A 7,015-nucleotide genomic window follows, 5' to 3' on the forward strand; every position below is an offset into this window, starting at 1 on the left:
GAATTTTGTGTTATGTTTATTTTACCACACAAAAGGGAATGCAGTAATGATACATGCAATAACATCAATGAAAGAAACTTGAAAACATTGCTGAGTGAAAGAAGCCAGTATGGAAGATCACACGTTGCATGAGTTATATGAAATGTCCAGAATAGGTTAATCTATTAAGACAGAAACAATAGTCAATATCAGGAGCGGATGGGAGGAGGTTGGAAACCGATGGCTAGCAGCTGTGGGGTTTCTTTTTGTAGTAATGAAAATGATCTAAAATGGATTATGGTGATAGTTGTACAACTCTGTGAATGTACTAAAAGCCACTGAATTGTACACTTAAAAGGAATGAATCATATGGTATGTGAATTGTATCTCAATAAAGCTGTTACACACACACACACACCCCAGTACCTAGATAGCAGGGTTCCATGAACCGCCTCTCAAACAATACAGGTAGACAATACGACTGATCTAGCTTGCATAATACTAGGTGAGGTGGAGAGACTCAAAACACCTGGGCTCCACACTAGGACATAAATTTTTTACTAATTAGAGGCCAAAAAGAAGGCTTTGGATGTGGGCATTGGATCCTTCCCTCAAACATGCTGTGACTTTTTCCCCATGAGACTTAGAGTGCTGGGCAGAGGAAGAAAGAGAGAAGGACAAAGAGAAACAGACATGGATGGCAGAATGTCACTCTAGGCTCTTCCTCAACCATGTCCAAGTTCTTCTCCCATCCCTGGGATTGGCCAAGCCTGATAGTGCCAACTGGGTGGGAGGCCCCAAGCCCTACGGAACATACAAGGGTTCATTCCCATTTCTTCTCTTTGGAGAACTCTCCAACCCTCTACCTCCTGCCCTGTAGACACCCCAGGAGCTCTAGGACTTGTATCTCTGGAGTGTTCCTGGGGTATCTGTGGCTGGAACTTGCGGGGGTTTTCAGTATGGCAGCCTGGAGAGAGATTAGGCCACAAGAATGCTGCAGCCACACTGATTGGGGTGATGCAAATTGTTTATATAAATAGCCACCCTGAAAAACACTATTTGTCCCAGGCCCTACACAGCATAGGGTGTGTTCTCCCCAGCTTCAGAAAGGATGCCAGTGGGGAAGGAAGAAGAGTGTGTTTATCCCAGTGGCTCTGTCACAGGCAAAGCCCTGCTGGTTCGAAACCCCTCGGTGACTGTTTCCCTTTCACCTATGTGAGACCTGGCGTTAGGAGCATCAGAGGCGCTTGCTGAGTGGGAGATGATGAGCCCCGTCAGTGATGAGGATGCTCTGAGGGGAAGTAGCAGGTGGGCAACCACAGCTGTGATTTGAATCGGGTGAATTTGATTATCTTCAGCTAGATAATTAAATTAATTAATTTGCTTTTTTCCTATTATTTATGTTTGTCCCAATTATTAAGTGTTTATGTGTTTATAGAGAAGTATTTGAAAAAGTTAGAAAGGCACAAGAAGCAAATGAAAGACAACCGTAATTCTACCAACCAGACACAACCTCCTGTTGACCTTTCATGTTCAGATGATTCACGATATCAAGGAGAATTGCTACTGGAAAAAGTCTACAGATTCAATTATATCGGGATAAAAATCTCATCAATTGTTTGATAGAGACTTGAATATAAAAAGTTAAACTAAAACTTGTGAAAAATGTATTATGTTTATATTAAATTTCACATAAGGTGGTAGAAAGTGCAGCTACATTCTAATTCCTAGAATGAATAAAGATGGGTTCATCGCGTTCTTTGGCATAAATGTATAACAGCGTAAGATGACTTTGACTTCACACTGGTGCTGCACATTTTAAGAGTATTGTGCAAAGTATATGAGGCCTTTAAAAGTTTTTCTAAAGCCCCCTCTTAATTCTTTGATATCAAAATTGTTTTCTTTTGCTGCCTATTTTACTGTTCTCCTATTTAATTTGTTTTCTCTTCTTCAGGCAAAGGCTTCAGTTCATGTCACTGTTGCATTTCCATCAGTGAGCACTATTTCTTTAGGCAGTTCAATCAGGAGTGGACATCTGGGGGGACTGTAGCAATTTCAGGAGCGAAGGTCCCCATAAGGGCCAAGTTCAAGGTGTACAGTCATGATGTCTGGGTACTGTGGGGCCCCTGGGTTCTGAGGAGTACTTGGACTCTATTTGGCAGCACTGAAGTTGCTGGAAGCAAACCTCCTGTAGAAGCTGCTGGCCAGAGCCGTGTGCTCCATCTCCTGGGTGGAGTTTCCCGTTCAACTCTTCTCTGTCAGGCTTCCATTCTCACGTGGCTGCTCCTTCCTGGCTATTTGTCTGGAAATGTAGATCAACCTGCAAAAGAGCAGATTTCCAAGACATCTCCCCTCAGCAAGGCTTTGCTGATTTTTCTTCTTGCCAGCACCATTTTGCAACTAATGTATATGAACAACCTTAGCTGAATAGTTATTTCTTTTTGAGACAGAGTTTTGCTCTTGTTGGCTAGGCTGGGGTGCAATGGCACACTCTCGGCTCATTGCAAACTTCACCTCCCGGATTCAAGTAATTCTCCTGCCTCAGCCTCCCAAGTGGCTGAGATTACAGACATGGGCCATAACACCCTGCTAATTATTATTATTATTGGTATATAGTGGAGTCGGGATTTCACCATGTTGATCAGGCTAGTCTCGAACTCCTGACCTCAGGTAACTCACCTGCCTTGGCCTCCCAAAGTGCTGGGGTTACAGGTGTGAGCTACTGCGTTTGGCCTGAATAATTCTTCTCTTAATTGGGATTCAGGGAATAAGAGAAATATTTTTATCTTTTTCATCTAGATAAGAGTTCTCCAGACGTGAGTTCATGAATACATGAAATTCTGTCATATTTGCACAAAGTCACTACAGACTTTGATTTTGTATTCTGGTGGAGAGCCCGGGAAAAAATTCTTTCCATCCTGTTTGAGAACTACTCTGTAATGAGCATTTATTTAATAAGACCTCGGCCTTCCACTAAATGTCATCGTTTGTCTTCTGCATAAAAAACACCATGCTACTCTTCAAAATAAATAAATAAATAAATGAAGCTAAAATTTATATGAAACCCTAAAGGACTTCAAATTACCAAAGCAATCCTGAGCAGTTAAAAAAAAAAAAAAAAAAAGCCAGAAGAATCACACTACCTGACTTCACAATATAGTACAAAGTATAGTAACCAAAAACAGCAGGGTCTGGCATAAAAAGAGATACATATACGAATGGGATAAAACAGAGAAACTAGAAATAAATCCGCACATTTACAGCCAACTGCGTTTTGACAAAGGCATGAAGAACACTAATCGGGGAAAGGACAGTCTCTCTAATAGCTAATGTTGGAAAAAAGTGAATATCCACTGCAGAAGAATGAAACTAGACCCCTACCTCTTGAAATATACAAAATACAGGGAGAGAGATCCAAGATGGCTGATCGCTAGCAGCTCGGGATTGTAGCTCCCAGTGAAAGCGCAAAGAATGAGAGGACGCCACACCTTCACATGAATTCTTGTTGCTCACGCACCAGGAGATTCCCAGCGGAGGAGCCCCACGGGTCGCCAGCGCGACTCTTGTGACCGGCGAGGCGGTTTTGCCGGCTCCTCGGAGCGTCGGTTCTTGGTGCAGAGTCAGAAAAGCACCATCAATCTTAACGCCGCTGATTTGGTCGGTGCAGTGGGTTGCTCAGATTTCAGCGCTGAGAATCAGTAAGTTGGACGTCCACTCAGAAACCCAATTACAAAGACGGTAAATACAAAGACCACAGATGGATAAATTTATAATGAAGGGAGGAAAACGGCCAAAAAAGGCTGAGAATGCCCAAGATCAGAACGCCTCTCCCTCAGGGGGGGAATCACAGTTCCTCATCAGCAACGGAACAAGGCCTGATGGAGAACGAGTGTGTTCCAATTACAGAAGCAGGCTTCAAAATGTGGATAATGAGAAACTTCTGTGAATTAAAAGAACTTGTTTTAACCCAATCTAAAGTAACTAAGAACTTTGAAAAAAGATTTGATGAAATGTTAACAAGAATACACAATTTAGAGAGGAATATAAGTGAATTGATGGAGCTGAAAAACACAATACGAGAACTACGTGAAGTATGCACAAGTTTTAACAGCCGAATTGATCAAGCAGAAGAAAGGATATCAGAGGTCGAAGACCAACTCAATGAAATAAAACAAGAAGACAAGATTAGAGAAAAAAGGATAAAAAGGAACGAGCAAAGTCTCCAAGAAATATGGGACTATGTGAAAAGACCTAATCTACGCTTGATAGGTGTACCTGAATGTGACGAAGAGAATGAATCCAAGCTGGAAAATACGCTTCAGGACATTATTCAGGAAAATTTTCCCAGCCTAGTAAGGCAAGATAATATTCAACTCCAGGTAATACAGAGAACACCACAGAGATATTCCTCAAGAAGAGCAACTCCAAGGCACATAATCGTCAGATTCACCAGGGTTGAAATGAAGGAGAAAATACTAAGGGCAGCCAGAGAGAAAGGTCAGGTTACCCACAAAGGGAAGCCTATCAGACTTATAGCAGATCTCTCAGCAGAAACCCTACAAGCCAGAAGAGAGTGGGGGCCAATATTCAACATCCTTAAAGAAAAGAACTTTCAACCCAGAATTTCACATCCAGCCAAACTAAGCTTCACAAGTGAAGGAAAAATAAAGTTTTTTGTGAATAAGCAAGCACTCAGAGATTTCATCACCACCAGGCCTGCTCTACAAGAGCTTCTGAAAGAACCACTACACATAGAAAGGAACAAACAGTATCAGCCTTTCTAAAAAAATTATCAAAAAGAGCATCAATATAATGAAGAATTTACATCAACTAATGGACAAAATAGCCAGCTAATGGCAGTATTAAACTCACATATATTATTATTAATTCTAAATTTAAATTGACTAAATCCCCCAATCCAAAGACAGGCAATTTGAATAAAAAACTAAAACCCATCAGTATGCTGCATCCAGACCCATCTCACATTCAAGGATACAGAAACACTCCAAACAAGGGATGGAGAAAGATTTACCAACCAGAGAGCTAAAATAAATAAACAAAAAGCAGAAGTTACAATTAAGCAACAAAGATCAAAAGAAGCAAAGAAGGACATTATATAATGATAAAAGGATCAATGCAACAACAAGAAGAGCTAAAGATCCTAAATATATACGCACCCAATACAGGAATACCCAGACATACAAGACTTATAAAGAGACTTAGACTCCCACATAATAATAGTGGGAGACTTCAACATTAATATTAGACTGATCAATGAGACAGAAAATTAACAACGATATTCAGGACTTGAACTCAGATCTGGAACAAGTAAATGTAATTCACATTTATAGAACTCTCCACTTTAAATATACAAAATATACACTCTTATCAGCACCACATCATATCAACTTAGAAGTTTAAAAGAAATCTTGGTTGGCTCCTTGTTTGTTATTCTCTTCCCTCATTTTCTTTTATGTCTCCATTATTAAGGACAATTATAGGCATACCCATATTTAGACTGCATTCTAGCCTGGGCAATAAAGCAATACCCCCATCCTCTCTCCCTCTTCCTCTTTCTCTTTCTTCCTCTTCTTTATTATTTTTTTAAAAAAAGAAATATACAAAATACATCCAAAATAGATTGAAGGCTTAAATGTGAGACCTGAAACTATGAAATTACCAGGAGAAAACATAGGGGAAGGACTTCAGAACATTGATGTTGGCAGAGATTCATGGGAAAGACCTCAAAGGCACAGGCAACAAAGAAAACGATCAACAAAGCAAAGAGACAACCAGCAGAATAGGGGAAAATATTTGCGAACTACTCATCTGACAGGAGATTAATATCCAGAATATATGGAACTCAACAGCCAAAGACAAAATAATCCAGTTTTAGAATGGGTGAAAGATCTGGATAGACATTTTTCAAAAGAAAATGGCCAACTGGTATATGAAAAAAACGCTCAACATGACTATTCATCGGGAAAATGCAAATCAAAACCTCAGTGAGATAGAATCTCACTCTGGTTAGAATGGCTGTTACCAAAAAGTCAAAAAATAACATGCTGGTGAGGATACAGAGAAAAGGAAACTCTTATAAGAGTGTATACACTGTTGGTGAGAATGTAAATTGGTACAGGCATTATGGAAGACGGTATGGAGATTCCTCAAAAAACTAAAAATATAACTACCATGTGATCCAGCAATCCCAGTACTGGGTATATAGTTAAAGAAAAGGAGGCTGAATACCCCCAAGCAATACCTGCAACTGAGAATTCTTCCTGGGGAGACCCGCAGCCTGTCATCATGGCTCAAGAGTCTGTGAACTGCAAAATCCAGCCTGGGAAGGTGGTTGTGTTCATCAAGCCCACCTACCCATACTGCAGGAGGACCCAAGAGATCCTCAGTCAACTGCCCCTCAGACAAGGGCTTCTGGACTGTGTCCATATCACAGCCACCAACCACACTAACGAGATTCAAGATTATTTGCAACAGCTCATGGGAGCAAGAATGGAGCCTCAAGTCTTTATCAGTAAAGATTGCTTAGGCAGACGCAGTGATTTAGTCACTGTGCAACAGAGTGGGGAACTGCCGATGTAGCCAAAGCAGATTGGAGCTCTACAGTAACCACAGGCCCCATGCCGATGTCCCTCCTCAAGAGCTGGATGGCATTGCAAATAGTGACGGCACTTCCCGAGGTGGATGAATTTGGGAGAACGAACAGCATTTTTCTTCTTTTGGCTCAGTATTTAGATGTGGATCAACTTGCTCTTAACCACAAGGCCAAGAGGAAGGTTGACCGGCTGTCTTGGTTTTCTTCTGGATGCGCTGTTTGGTTTTTGGAAGACTGTGACAAGTTCTGGCCTAGGATTTGCTCACTGGCCCTCAATTGTCCTTTCTCTGTTGCACGCTTTTCTTACTGTTCCCTAGTGTTTTTCAACTACGTTTATCCAGACTCCTTCTCCACAATGATGAATCCATAGTTGGTTTTCTGCTACTGCTCGTTAGCTGAAATCATTTTGCTGCTTGACTTTAT

General features: G+C 41.0%; 1 pseudogene; it reads left to right on the forward strand.

Annotated features, from left to right (window-relative positions):
• The first annotated feature begins 6,285 nt into the window (after positions 1 to 6,285).
• LOC101047784 (glutaredoxin-1 pseudogene) lies at positions 6,286 to 6,579 on the forward strand (annotated as a pseudogene).
• The last annotated feature ends 436 nt before the right edge of the window (positions 6,580 to 7,015 follow it).

The sequence above is a fragment of the Saimiri boliviensis genome, chromosome 10 (assembly GCF_048565385.1).
Source record: "Saimiri boliviensis isolate mSaiBol1 chromosome 10, mSaiBol1.pri, whole genome shotgun sequence".
Taxonomy (NCBI): domain Eukaryota; kingdom Metazoa; phylum Chordata; class Mammalia; order Primates; family Cebidae; genus Saimiri; species Saimiri boliviensis.